We start from the raw sequence: 14,984 nt of genomic DNA on the forward strand, positions 1-14,984 counted from the left end.
CACAACTTCCCTGGGCAACCCATTCCAGTGCCTCACCACCCTAACAGTAAAGAATTTCTTCCTTATATCCAATCTAAACTCCTCCTATTTAAGTTTTAACTTATAACAAAACTGTGCATTTAAAGTGATTCCCGGTTCACAGCTTATATTCTGTATCATGTTTAAACGTTCTCATAGTGCACCTGCAGAGTTGTCTTTTCCCTTTTTCATCTCATTTCTCTCTTCTTCCTTTTCCTCTTTCTTCTCTCGACTAATAATTTAAATATTGAGTTACCCAGGGGAGATAACATTATCTTATGCCTGTTCAAGCAGTAACAATTACATCTACGGCCATATATATAAATATAAGAGAGAAGGTGAGCTGTGTGCCATTGCCTGGCTGCTCTTAAAAAGATTTAACGTTCCCTGCATCAGGGGGCAGCAGCACACTCGCGTATTAGTCATACTGTATAAGCACTTGTTTCTGAAACCTCAGGGGTTTATAAATCATCACATTCACTTACATACTGCGTTTGGGAGTTCTGGGGAGTTTTGAGATGAAGGGGATGCACACGTCTGGAAAGACTGATGGCAATAGCTGAAAAAGATGGGTTTAACCAGTGCTAGGAGGGAATCATAGAATGGTAAAAGGACGGCCTTTAGAATATTAATTTTATCACCTAATAGTCTACGAATAAGAGTAATTTCCTCTTGTCCCTTACTATATGCAGCGTCCATCTTTTTACTCTCTTTATTTTTATCTAATTTTCCACTTTTTGAATAATCCTTCTTAGAACACAGCAAATAATTATATATTCCTCAGAAGATCAGTAAAGCCCACGCTGTTTCTCATTCATGTGCTGTCGATGCTTGAGTAACACAGCACATGACACTTGTTTGGAGCAAGGCAGAGGGTAAAAGAAAGCTGTAGGATTTAATTGTCTCTCCTTCTGGGCTGCATGAAGAAAATGATAGAAAAATCATAGAATCATAGGATGGTTTGGGTTTGAAAGGACCTTCAAAGTTCATCTTGTCCAACCCCTGCAATGAGCAGGGACATCTTCGACTACATCAAGTTGTCCAGAACCACATCCAGCCTGGCCTGGAATGTCTCCAGGGACGGCACAAGCCACCCTGGGGATAAATAAATCTTGGAGTTTAGTATTGTGAAAGGCATCTTATTTTACCTAGAAAGGTGGGTGACCCAAAGAGAAATCAGACTACAAAGCCATTATTTCAATATAAGCGTAACAACTTCCTGGGTATCATTGTTTATAACTTTGGGTAGAATGCTCCATAACTTTTAGCCTGTGCCATTAACTTCATAAGCAAAGATATTACTCAAATTCAGGGACAATAATTGAGGTTGTGGAGGCTGCCTTTATCTTCTGCTAAAGAAACTAACTCTTCCCAGGTCTATTATCAGCTAGAAATGGAAGAAATCTAGAGAATTTAATGTTTCAACAGGGTTAATAGTAAAACTTCATAGCATTTCCCTGCTGTAGCTGATAAGTTTTTGGGCATCACCTTGCTTTCAACACACACATGAAAGATGCAGATACCATCTGTATCTCTCTCAAATCAAAACTAAGTGGCACTTTGACTGGGGGTCAATTAACTTGCTTAGGTTCCTGTAGTTTCAATAAATGCTGCATCCATTAAAAGCACAATGTACATAGGCATAACTGAGCAAATACTAATTATGACAGTGGGGTCTGATGGTTCCTTTTTAAAAACTCTTTTAGATGATACTTAGTATCAAAACAGCATCTTCCACACTGGAAGACTGCCTCTCGATGCCAATCCAGCAGAAGTCACCAGCAGCAGCTAAGCTGAAGCCCAGCTATGAAAGAGAAAGGGCTTACAGCAGACCATGCTCCAAAGAGGTGCTCTGCCTACAGATAGGTTTGTCACCTTGGCTGGGTGCTGCTTGAATGTGATCATCTTCAGGGCCTGTTGCATTTGTGACTAGGAATGGGTGAAATCGTAAGATGAAGGGATGTTGGAGGGAATTTTTAAGTGGCTGGTTTGCTGGCGTGTTCACTATACCTTAAATGCAGCCCATTTATTATCACTGTGTTAATTTAAATATAAATAGAAGAACGTGGCATATCTAGGCTGCAGGGATAGATGTCTTCTTCATAGACTCAGAGAAATAAAACGCTATTTAATTTCCTCCACATCGATGGAGTTTTATGGCAATCATTGTGAAAGGCATGTCTTGTGAAAGGTTCATATCCTGGTGGAGTTAAAAAGACATTAAACAACTTCCTTGAGTGCTCTCTAAAACAATCCTGCAGTTGTAACTTCACTTCAAAGTTGAACTATTAAAGCAAATGACTGGCACTTTTCTGCATTAAGTTGATATTACGTAGCTATGTCTAAGATCATCACCTTGCAAAGACATTTGGATCTCTTTAATCTTCACTAAGTCCACCAAGGCAGCACGTCTAAGTGCAGGATCCAGGTTTATATTATCAGTAACACTAATTGGGATAAATCAGTTTGCTTAGCAGATACCGAATGACCAACGTAATGATTTTTATATAGCAAATAGAACTTTTAAAGCCACCATCATCATCAGTGCCGGATGAGGTGGGTTTGTAGTCACCATCTCTCACATTGTCTTCAGATAAATTCAGATGGCAATTCTTTTATTTCTGTGCTGCCAATCCCAATGACAAATGATGCTGAGCAAACTAGAATTTTGCCTGTGATAATGTTAATTAAAAGATGAATTGTGAATGAGGTGAACAATGACACCCAGTACTTGGTGGATTGATAAGACATAGCTCGCTAAGCAAGACATTGTTCAGAACAAAAGAGCCCATGGAAATGTGCAAACACAGGATATTTTAGGAATTTGGTTCAGAATTAGAGGATTAAAAATACTATCTGTCAAACTGTAGGTGATTCTTTGTTCCTTGGAGGCAGTAGTGCTGTAATATCAGCCCTTTCAGCAATAGAGCCGAATAAGCTTATTTCTTTTCCCTGCTTTTATCTTTGCATGATTTTAGATTACACGTGTGCAATATCCTAAACATGATGTCAAGAGAAATGATTTTAAAAAGATACTGAAAGCAGATGTATTGCATAATAAGTGAACACAGGAGACATAATGGAAAGCAGAAAGATACCGTGGCCATCTTTTTGTCTGGTGAATGCTCTCTGCAAGCCTGGCAAAGGCAGTTACACAACTGATTTTTATTGCGTGAGGCAACAGCAATATTGCTAAGCAGAACGATGTGTGGAATTAGAAAGCTTCTTCCGCCCTGGAAAGGAACTAAAAAGACAGAGGAAGGGTTCTCCAGGAAGAGAGCAGGGCAAGAGGGTGTGCACCTTCATTAGCGGATCATGTCAAGGTGATGTGATTTATTCTCACCAAGCAGTGGCTTAGGAAAAACACAGTGCAAACTGAATCTATGATAATTTCACTTCTTTCTGCAGTGTAACATGTCACCAGTCTAAAGCTCAATGGTAAAATACAACACCAGCCTCTGAAAGAGATGTAACAGGAGCTAAGGGATAGGCAGTAATGAGGTGTACGTGGGGAAAAATAAACACAGGAGTGAAGGGAAAAACCCCACGTGTGTAAAATAGTGCCTGATCTCATTGGTTTATACTGTAAATTCAGAACGATGCTGGTGTATATTTAGACACAGCAGTTAATAGCAGGAACTCTGTGAGATGTTACCAAGAAAGCCTACATGTGTGGTGCATGGGTGGTCAGCTTTGACACATAGGAAGGTGCACGCACCACTTGAAGTTGTTGCTGTAGCTGTCACCCTTACCTCTCTGATGCCGATGAACGTATAGGCTGATGGTACAACCTTCCCCTTCACAGGCCTGTCGCTTGTGTGGCTGACTGGTTTTCAGTTGGCAAACTTAATTATTCTTCAGACTTCTGCCCCTCGTGTCTGTATGGAGGAGTATGCAGACACGTAGCCACCTCATGAAGTGTAATTGTGTATGCTAGGATGCTGAAGGACCAGACTTTGAAAACCCCTGCACTAAGAAAGAGCAATCATAGAATCAATCAACTGGGCTGGAAAAGCCCTTTAAGCTCATCAAGTCCAACCGTTCCCCAGCACTGCCAAGGCCACCACTGACCCATGGCACTGAGGCCTCGTCTCCACGGGGTGTGAACACTTGCAGGGACGGTGACTGCAGCCCTGCCCTGGGCAGCCTGTTCCAATGCCTGAGCACCCTCTGGGGCAGGCATTGTTCCTCAGCTCCATCTAAACCTGCCCTGGTGCAGCCTGAGGCCGGTTCCTCTTGTCCCATCCCTTGTTCCTTGGTCCTTGAGAGAAAAGTGCATTAACTGCAGCACAAGAAAGTGAAGTAGGTTGGTTAAGCAGTGCTGCTTAGGACAGAAGAGGACCTTTTGACTCATGACCGCTGTGGTGGCTGATTCGCAGGAGTCCCAGCCTTGGGCAGAAGGCAAAATCTTGCTTTTCCCTATCTGCAGCACTAGGTGGCAACAGGCTGCGCAGCCATGGCCTCTGCTGCTGCTTCCAATCCAAGCCCTCACCGACTCCCACTCTCTCCAGTGTGCACCCGGAAGGGTGTGGGTGGTGGCACTGGGGGAACCAACCGACTTCAGAGCTTTTCTATAGCTCAGGCTCTAACTGTTCAGAGACCAGCACTTAGGAAAATTCAACACAGTTTGTGAATGTCAGCTCTTAGAAGTGTGCTGGAGAGGGACTCTTCATCAGGGACTGTAGCATTAGGACAAGGGGTGATGGGTTCAAACTGAAACAGGGCAAGTTCAGGTTAGATCTAAGGCAGAAGCTCTTCCCTGTGAGGGTGCTGAGGCGCTGGCACAGGGTGCCCAGAGAAGCTGTGGCTGCCCCATCCTTGGCAGTGTTCAAGGCCAGGTTGGACACAGGGGCTTGGAGCACCCTGCTCTAGTGGAAGGTGTCCCTGCCTGTGGCAGGGGGTTGGAACTGGCTGAGCTTTAAGGTCCTTTCCAACCCAAACCATTCTGGGATTCCATGATTCTAAGATGAGAAATATGCTGTGGAATGCCTGGTAGGGCCTTGGGTGGCAGGAGAGGCAGGAGAGGGAGAGAAGCAGGAGTGGCCCAAGGAGTCTCCCACAGAGGTGCACAGCAGGATAAGCACAGCTGCACTCACCCTTTGGCAGAAGAAGCCAGAGCAACCTCCTCTAGCAAGGCCCCTGCCTACAGCACCACAGAGGATCTTCGAGATGGACACCACAATGGTGACACTTGACGACGTCGCTTGCTCTTGGCTGATAGAGACAAGAACTGATACTGAACTGCTGGAGGAAGAGTTGTTGGCTCCATATAAAACACGTTCTTAGAATCCGAGAATCCTAGAATCAATTAGGTTGGAAAAGCCCTTTAAGCTCATCCAGTCCAACCGTTCCCCAGCACTGCCAAGGCCACCACTGACCCATGGCACTGAGGCCTCGTCTCCACGGGGTGTGAACACTTGCAGGGACGGTGACTGCAGCCCTGCCCTGGGCAGCCTGTTCCAATGCCTGAGCACCCTCTGCGGAAGGAATTGTTCCTCAGCTCCATCTAAACCTGCCCTGGTGCAGCTTGAGGCCATTTCCTCTTGTCCCATCCCTTGCTCCTTGGGAGCAGAGCCCAGCCCCTCCTGGCTCCATCCTCCTCTCAGGCAGTTGTAGGGAGCCATCAGGTGCCCCCTGAGCCTTCTCTTCTCCAGACTGAACCCCCAGGTCCCTCAGCCCTTCCCCATCACACTGTGCTCCAGGCCCTGCACCAGCTCCGCCGCCCTTCTCTGGCCCCGCTCCAGCCCCTCAATGTCTCTCTTGTAGTGAGGGGCCCAGAGCTGAACACAGGATTCGAGGTGCAGGCTCACCAGTGCCCAGTGCAGGGGAACAGTCACTGCCCTGGTCCTGCTGCCGCACTGGTGCCGATACAGGCCAGGATGCTGGTGCCCTTAGTGGCTGCCTTGGCACAAGCTGCTCTTGTTCAGCTGGCTGTAGTTAGACAGGGGATGCATAGAGGAAACAGGAACGTAGGAACACAAAGCCTACAAGGAAAGGCAGGATCAATGAAAGATTTATCTGGGAATATGAAAATGCTTGGAACAACTGAACCAACTCTTCTTCTTTTCCCCTTCATTCGCACAACGGAGCAATTTTAAATTAGAACAGGTTGTAACAGATTTAATTTAGATCACCATGGTGCCTCGTGTAATGCTACAGCTTTTCCCAGTTTATCTTTTCCCCTGATTTTAAAGGGCTACCCAGTTTTTACATTGTGAATCTTAACAGCATGTATGTCCGCTAGACTGTCCTGCCCAATTAGAGTTCTTTTTCTACTGCCCCATGATTAATTCTGTTAGATAAAACTACTGAAATACAACCGAAGGTAGAAATAAAAAGCATTTAAGTGCTGTACAGCCATGATTTACTCTGCGGGGATGCATTTAACGCTGTCTCCAGCAGAACAGCTTCATCCATTTTCCAAACATTCATTTGTTTATTTCAAGATTAGTCTCAGTTATAAACAGACATTAAATCACCTCCAGGCCCTAATACGTTGTAATGAAGTATTGTAAACCATGGGCTATGTTGGTTTAAACAATGTAATCAGAAAGCAACAAACCCATTTTCTCCTGGTTCTTGCTGGCTCCCTGACTTGGTCTCTCTATTCAAAGAGAAGGTCTTTTTAGTCTGTAAATGTCAAGGTCAGTCAGAGGTCAAGTTTGTGCTTTTGAGCCATGGTTCCTTTCAGGTTATTGCCTTTGTTTTATTACTGAAAGGAGCCATCCATTTTGGCATATAGAGCAAAGAAGTCATGTAATCCGATTAAAGACAAAACCAACAAGTCCGAGTAATGGGGAGGGGTTGGCAATGGCACAAAAGCCCCCTTTTTCTGCCCACGGTTAAGCCTGTGCTGAGTAATTAATGGTCCTTCTATGAGCCTGTCTACACTGGGAAAAGTGCCTAACTGGTTCTCAAAACACTCGCTGGAAATCTGGTTACAAGCACGGCCCACAGCTCCTTTTAGTCAAGCTTGTGTCCTTCTACTGCGATGCTCAGGCACGGAGGGGGACAGAAGCTGTCACTTTCCATCTCAGAGCAGAAAATGACACAGAAGGAGACAGGCAGGGTCCTAGGCAGAGGGTCCCTGGAAGCAGAGAGACTTGAATTAACAGGGAAGAAGGAGGCAAACATCTGTAGAGAGTTAAGGATAAAAGGAGGTTATTAGAAAATAAACTTGCTTTGTTGGCAGTAGAGAGAAGAAGTGGAAAGCAGCGTTACAGCACGCAGGTTGGGATGTAGCTGGATCATTATGTACTGGGCCTAAAATCTAGGACATGAAGAATGAACTCCAAATATCTCACTGATTTCCTGATGGAGAATGTTTGTGCATAGTGCAAGGTCAGGAGAAGGAAAAATAAGGAAGAGGAAACAAGATAGAACCAGAGGTTAAAATGGAACAAAGAAAGCGCAGGATCATTTAAAGAACACTGGCCTCACAGGGGTATCTACACAGAGGTAACCCAGGGAAAACAGGATCAGATGTAAACTATGGGCTTGCAACGCTGTCAGCTCTACTTGTCACTCCTTTGAGGACAGTCAGCTATGGAATGTGAAAGCTACGGAGGCTGTACAAGCCCCAGGTTTCATAAACAACATTCATAACATTATTTTCACATCCCTCAGACAAGCATATAGGTTATCATAACCTCAACATCTCTGTCTGCCGGCAAGACAAGACATTACTGTCCTAGAGCTCATGCAAGCATATGAACTGACTGGATCTGTTACTAATAGAAAGAGATGAGCTGATTGAGAGCGCAGATAGCAATTGCAGATAAGATGAAGAACTGCATGAAATGTAGGTAGGAACTGCAGAAATGAACACCAAACCAGACATGTGATTGAGCATACTAAACATTACAGAAGTGGAAATGGGAAGCAGAGTAATCTCCATTCTGCAGCTTGTGAAACGAGCCTTACAGAAAGCCAGAGTGTAAAACTTTCCAGCCTCTCACACTGCAAGGGCAGATAGACAGTAAAGATGCTTGGAACTTCACTATGGAACAGGTCCAAGATCTTCAGACAGCCTTGTAAAGAGAAGGGAAAACCACTGGCACACGCACTAGGGAAGGACTCCACACAGGACTGCCCCTTAAACACAGACTCGAGGGGTTTCAGCAGGCACTTCAGCAAGAACGGCCTCTATAGTGGTGCCTCAGACTGCTCAAAAGCAGTCTGGAAGAAGCCTCACCCAACCCTGGGTTTTCTCCTTGGGTTGAGCATATTTTAAGGCCATGGGTTCAGCTGAATAATTAGGGCTGAATTTATGTTTTTGTCTTTCTTTGTTCCCAGCACAGCACACACGAAGTGCAAAGAAAGTGAAATACACCCACGAGTCCCCATGTGGGGATTTCCTCAACCGATAGACAACCAGTGCAGCTCCTTTGCCTCTCTTGGGGGTGCAGAGGAATTATCAGTGTGGCAGTGTCCAGGTATCACTGCCTGCAGGTGAGTCAGTGTCAGCTTTCCTAGGATCATAGAATAAACTCCTCTTGTAGTGAGGGGCCCAGAACTGAGCACAGCTTTGAGACTCTGACCAAAATCCATGGAGTTGAGCCTGTCCTCTCGAGGGGGTTTAGAAGAGATGTCTGCACAATGAGAGGACATATAAGCTGTAAAATATATACCCAGAGAAACACGAAGTCTTGCCTTGTCATTGTTAGAACATCTGAATGAAGTGAAATGGATTCTGCAGAGAGCAACTAAAGCAAATGTCAGTTTGAGAAACCTCTTTTCCGTCCTTAGATGTGACTCCCCATATTCCACCAAGCTTTACTAGCAGGCTGGCAGTGCTGTGGGTGCCACAAAGAGATGAGCTTTCTGGTCCCTAAGTTATTCAGTCATCACTGATGGGTTCGAGGGAGGTTGCAGGTACAGGAGGACAAGATGGTACCACACATGCCTAGAAGAAAACTTTGGAGACTTTTGGAGGAAAAGAGAGCTCTCAATTTGCGCCATTAACTCTCTTTTCAACAGAACAGACCCAAAGGTTGAGACTTTCAGTCTCACAGACCTAAGCTTGCATCTGCAGCTCTACACTCAGGTTGTTTGGGGGACCTTCTGCTTCATCTCCCAACTTCTATGTTTGTTTGGAGACTCACAGGCTGTTTGAATGGGATGGAGATGGTTTCTTCATCTCTAGGAGTAAAATCTGTCCATCAGAAAGCACACTGTAAGAGTTCACATATTTACATATCCCTGTATTTACTGGTCATCTGCTGCGCTTCCGCTGCTGCTGGCAAAACCATCTCAGCTGTACACAAATTGGGCTTCCCCTACTATCAATGTTGCTACCCTGCTCTATAGTGGTCCCCTGCAGTTCCGTGTCTTACTGCAGCTATACAGTAACTCCATCACATTTTCTGCTTTCTGTTTTTCAGCCTAGCTCTCACCTCCTCAAGTGTTTTGGGGCCACCAAACGAAAACACAGGCACAGAAATGTAAATGTGCTTGTCTTCAATGGTAACTGCACTTCCATCACTATAAAAATGTGAAACTATACAGCTTATTTTAATTTAATGATGTAAAGTGCCCTACATGACTATAAACAGAATATACTGCACATATTGGCTACATAAGCCTTGCCACTTTAGTTAGTAGTATTTTTTACATCATGACAGCTGTATTTGCACAGTTTCAGGGGACAGTCTGTCCACTGTCACATAGGGAAGAAACAATTCAGACACAGTGTGACCTAGAAGTAACAGGTATATATAATCACAGAATCCCAGAATGGTTTGGGTTGGAAGGGACCTTCAAACTCATCCAGTTCCAACCCCCTGCCACGGACAGGGAAACCTTCCACTAGAGCAGGTTGCTCCAAGCCCCTGTGTCCAACCTGGCCTTGAACACTGCCAGGGATGGGGCAGCCACAGCTTCTCTGGGCACCCTGTGCCAGCGCCTCAGCACCCTCACAGGGAAGAGCTTCTGCCTTAGATCTAACCTGAACTTGCCCTCTTTCAGTTTGAACCCATCACCCCTTGTCCTATCGCTGCAGTCCCTGATGAAGAGTCCCTCTCCAGCATCCTTGGAGCCCCCTTCAGACACTGGAAGCTGCTCTGAGGTCTCCACGCAGCTTCTCTTCTCCAGGCTGAATAGCCCCAATGTTCTCAGCCTGTCTTCATACAGGAGGTGCTCCAGCCCCTGAGCATCCTTGTGGCCCTTTCATATATGACTATGAAAGACTTGTATAAAAATTCATGTTACAGTTCTCAGGTTCCAAGCAGAAGATGTGTTTTCTTTTAAACTCCTTCTACAAACCCTACACAGAGAACATTCAACTCAATAATTTGCTTCTGTGCTGAGGAATATAGAATGATAGAATCAGGGAATGGTTTGGGTTGGGAATGACCTTAAAATCATGCAGTTCCAACCCCCTGCCATGGACAGGGACACTTTCCACTAGAGCAGGTTGTTCAGGGCCAATATGAAATAGAAAATGGAGAAACTGCTGCAAGAAGGGGGATAGGATGACTGGGATCGTTCTGATCAGAGGTGGCTGCCTGAGGTCACTGAAATTCACTACATGCACTGAAAAACCTGAATCTTAATCTCAGTTGGCAGAGTGGACTCGGCCATGCTGCATACTGTGGTAGGGAACTGCACTGACTTAGTCACATCTGTATGGAGGTATTAGCCTTCCATTACAGAAAAGGGTTTAGATGAACTGCAACTTGAAGTCATGATGCCAGGCTCCCTTCTGCTCTCCTCAAACATCTTTTCCATAACCGTTTACCTTGATCTTTACAAGAGATTTGCATACAATCAGCTTCATTTTTCCTTCCCAATTGCTCTCATTCAGCCAACACCTTAGAAATTAGGCCAGCTCTGTGTAACCACCATCCTAAAGCCTCTTTTTGCATATGTCAATTTTACCACATAACATTTTTAAAGCCAAGCAAAAATAATTCACAAAGACTGGTGGGGGCATTCAACACAAATCAGAGGAGGCACTACCTGAAATCTGTTCCTGTCTTTCACTGCGTCTCAAGTTGACGGTGTCTCTGTAGAGGCAGTTTCAATTGAATACTGTAATGAAATTGAATCTTTATCTGCAAACAGGGCTGGATATTTCTTTCCAGTAGTACAGCAGCAGGACATTTACAATAAGGTGTGTTTCTTCATGCAGCAGTTTTGAGCTGCTACCACCGCGAGTGCTTAGAAACCAGGACAAAACTTCCTGCATGTCAGTCAAAGCTGCAATAATTTCCAGTGGGGCGTAAGCCTTATGGAAAGATACTGGTCTGTCTTTAAGACATAACACAGTGCAGACTCGGGAGACTTGGTTTCATCTGTGGCTGCTTTCCTGGATAATGTTGGACCACCTCTGTTACCCAGTTTGCCCATCTGCAATGTGGGGACAGTGTTACTCGCCCCTGAGTGTAAGACCCTGTCTGACCTACTCATGCAAAAAGCTGTAGCAGAGTGAGTGGTTTCAAAGGTCAGAACAGTTCAAACCACAGCATCAGCTTAAAACCTGGAAATGAGTCAAAAAATTAAAAGATGAGATTTTCACTCATGTTTGATGAAGATACATGAGTGTTCTATGTTTATGCAGTCATCATTAACAAATGTATGGAATATAATTTATAGATGTAAATACTACACACATTGTACATTTATAAATACACATGTCAGTGCATTCTATAAAGCATTTGTTCTTCTCTATCATGTGGAAAGCCCCACAAACTGGAGCGCTGCTCACTAGGATGTGATCCCGCAGGATGGTCCATGTCACTGTATCTCTCACATGCGCATGCAGATGCCCACAGACTGTTCCTGACAGCATGAGAGTGTAAGCGCCTCATCCAAGAGGAAGGGAGCTGACACAAAGCAAATGAAGCAAAAATGTCCCCTTTAAAGCTCCCAGTGTCTCCAGCTCATTTTCCTCTCTAGGGCTTGCACATGGTTGCAAAACGGTAGTAGTGTCATTGAGAGAAAATCTTGGAGTCGTCACTGTTTCTAACTGTCCCATCTGTAACTTCTGGACCAAAACATTCCAAAGCACTTCACAGGCTTCACTTAGTTTCCGAGCATCCCTGCAAAGAGACAAAAGTAAAGGACTGACCTTTTATTACTATTGAATTTCATCCCACCTCTCATGCATGGTATACAACGCTTTTAAACTGTTGTGACACTACTAGTGTCACTCCTGTAAGGCCCCGCTGTTTCTTATTTATCTAACAGGGAAGAGACAAAAGTAAATGACTGACTAAATGCAAGGGATTCAGATGATACCAACTAATTTAGTAGGGAAAGAACCAGCAGTGTCATGCTGGAACACTCACAGATTGAAATGAAGAAGCAAGGAGGTGACGAGTGAATACATCAGAACAAGGGGTGGCAGAGGGTGTATTTGCCATTTCTTGAAATCTCCATAATGACTTTTCTTTATCTTCAGGTACATAAACTTGAACTAAGCAGGTTACAACCTCACTTACAAACACTCCCTTCCACATTATGGAGGATGCCAGAATCTGAGACCAAACTTGCTTCTAAATCCTGTATCAGTACACTATATGGCTCAAAATCTCCACATTAACCAAAACTAAGCCTATCCAACCAACTTGCATAATTAAGGTCTGGCTATTATTTTGTAAGATAACAGCCACAATTCAAAATTCAACCTGGAAACAGGCATTCATAACTGAGGAATTGGATGGACACCCATTTGGCTGTTGTGACTTGGACGTGTAAGATACCTGAGTAAATGTGATTCATTAGAGAGTCCTAATGGGGTTTTCTTCTACCGACTCCAGCTGTTGCACAAAGGTATGCTGCCTTCTACCACACTCACACCAAGTTTTCTTAAGCATTAGTTTTCTTGGAAAGGCCACAGATTCAAGGCAAAGCATCCTGGTAAAAGCTATGGTGTTTGGGAAGATAATGACACAGCAGTCCTGGGTCAGAAAGGAATGAACCAGGAGAATGATCCGAGACCTCTGTCACTTCTGCAATTCTTTCATTTCTAAACCAGCCCAACCTAGAAAAATACAAAATTCATAGAATCATGGAATGGTTTGGGTTGGAAAGGATCTTCAAACTCATCCAGTTCTAACCCCCTGCCACGGGCACGGACACCTTCCACTAGAGCAGCTTGCTCCAAGCCCCTGTGTCCAACCTGGCCTTGAACACTGCCAGGGATGGGGCAGCCACAGCTTCTCTGGGCACCCTGTGCCAGCGCCTCAGCACCCTCACAGGGAAGAGCTTCTGCCTTAGATCTAACCTGAGCTTGCCCTGTTTCAGTTTGAAAACATCACCCCTTGTGCTATTGCTGCAGTCCCTGATGAAGAGTCCCTCTTCAGCATCCTTGTAGACCCCTTCAGGCACTGGAAGCTGCTCTGAGGTCTCCCCGCAGCTTCTCTTCTCCAGGCTGAACAGCCCCAATGTTCTCAGCCTGTCTCCATATGGGAGGTGCTTAAGCTCCTGAGCATCCTCGTGGCCGCCTCTGGACTTGCTCCAATAGCTCTCAATTCATTAACCTCTAACAAGAACTGGACAGACCAATGGCACATACCAGAAGACATTTGCTGCTTTGCTGCTCTTTGTAAGCAGCGGGAGGCTTCAGGAAGTTTTCAGCTAAGCCACCTTGGCAGGTTGCTGCTGCTGCAGCTCCCTTGGACCTCACCAAAATGGCAGGAAATGAACCCAAACAGGAAGAGGGAAGAGCCTTCTACCTTGGTGAGCTGCACCAGCTCGGCGGGGCAGGGAGGAGAGAGCAAGGTCTCCCTCTTCTGACAGCAAGCAGGCGGCCAAGCCAGCCAGGACTTCACCGTGGCTTCAAGGCTCCCGTTGCTCATCACTTATCAGTGCTGAAGTGGTGTTAAACGGCACCACAACAAGCCCATAGAATTGCTCTGAGGTTTAATACTGTAAATAGTAATATGGGTTGTTACTCAAAACCAGGCAGCTTGCTACCCGGAGCCTTGAAGATTAGAAGGAGGCTCAGGAAAACTGAGAACATAAATTAAGGCTTTGTGCTTTTGATGGAGACCAGTTGATGAACCGCAGGGTATACACAAAGAATGCAGTGTGGCTATAGCCAGCCCCCCATTTCTCTTGAGGTGTTGACCAAAGCTAAATGAACTACTTGACTTCATTCAGAAGAGTTTTGCATAGCTAAACTTGTTACAGCAGAGGAAGACGGGTCCAGCTTGTAGTATGTCAAAAGGCTGCTTGAGGATGACTCTTTGTTTGAACTTTAATAGGACATTTGCTTCTGTTTTGAGAGTTACAGCACAAACCTGAGTGTTTCAGGTAAACCACGTCATGCCCGGCCAATTCCGTATAGAATGGTTTGTACTGATAAGCTGGGCACGTACAGAAGCTGAGACAGACCTAGAAAGGGCTGCGTTAAATTCCACTGCTTATTTTCAAAGGTAATTTTGGAAATCAGAAGCAATCTGGGCTATTCTGGGTTTCAGACTAGACACAAAAAAACAAACAACAGAGGCAAGGCACATGGTGAGTTGTGGTTTTAATTCTATTTTCAACCTCGTTTCTATGACTTAGGACTCCAGCAAGCAAACAAGCCAACCACTGAATCCCAGACTCAGCATAGCCTTTGCACAGCTCAGCACGGACAGTTACAATATCTGAATGGTATTTTTCACTTAAGTAGAAATAAAATCAGAAAATGGCTAGCTGGCTGGGAAAAAAACCTACCAAAAACCTTTCTCTTGATGTTTTAAGCAACTGAGACCTTTGCTGTAGTACAAAGGAGTTTAGTAGCCGATGGGTGACATCATGCTTGTTCGCTCTTGCTCTAATCTACACTGCAAATCAAAGCAATCTCATAAAAGGTTAAATTATTAAGAGCAGTGGCCCGGTGGAAGTGCCATGCAGCCAGGAAACCAGGATGACCATAAAAAGAAAATGAAGCTGCTGGTAACCATTATAATGCAAGGCTGAATCACAAATGCTAAAACCAAAGCCCTTTTTCTGTTCCAGTTATAACCCTTGAG

This window comes from Psittacula echo, assembly GCF_963264785.1.
Source record: "Psittacula echo genome assembly, chromosome: 4".
NCBI lineage: Eukaryota > Metazoa > Chordata > Aves > Psittaciformes > Psittacidae > Psittacula > Psittacula echo.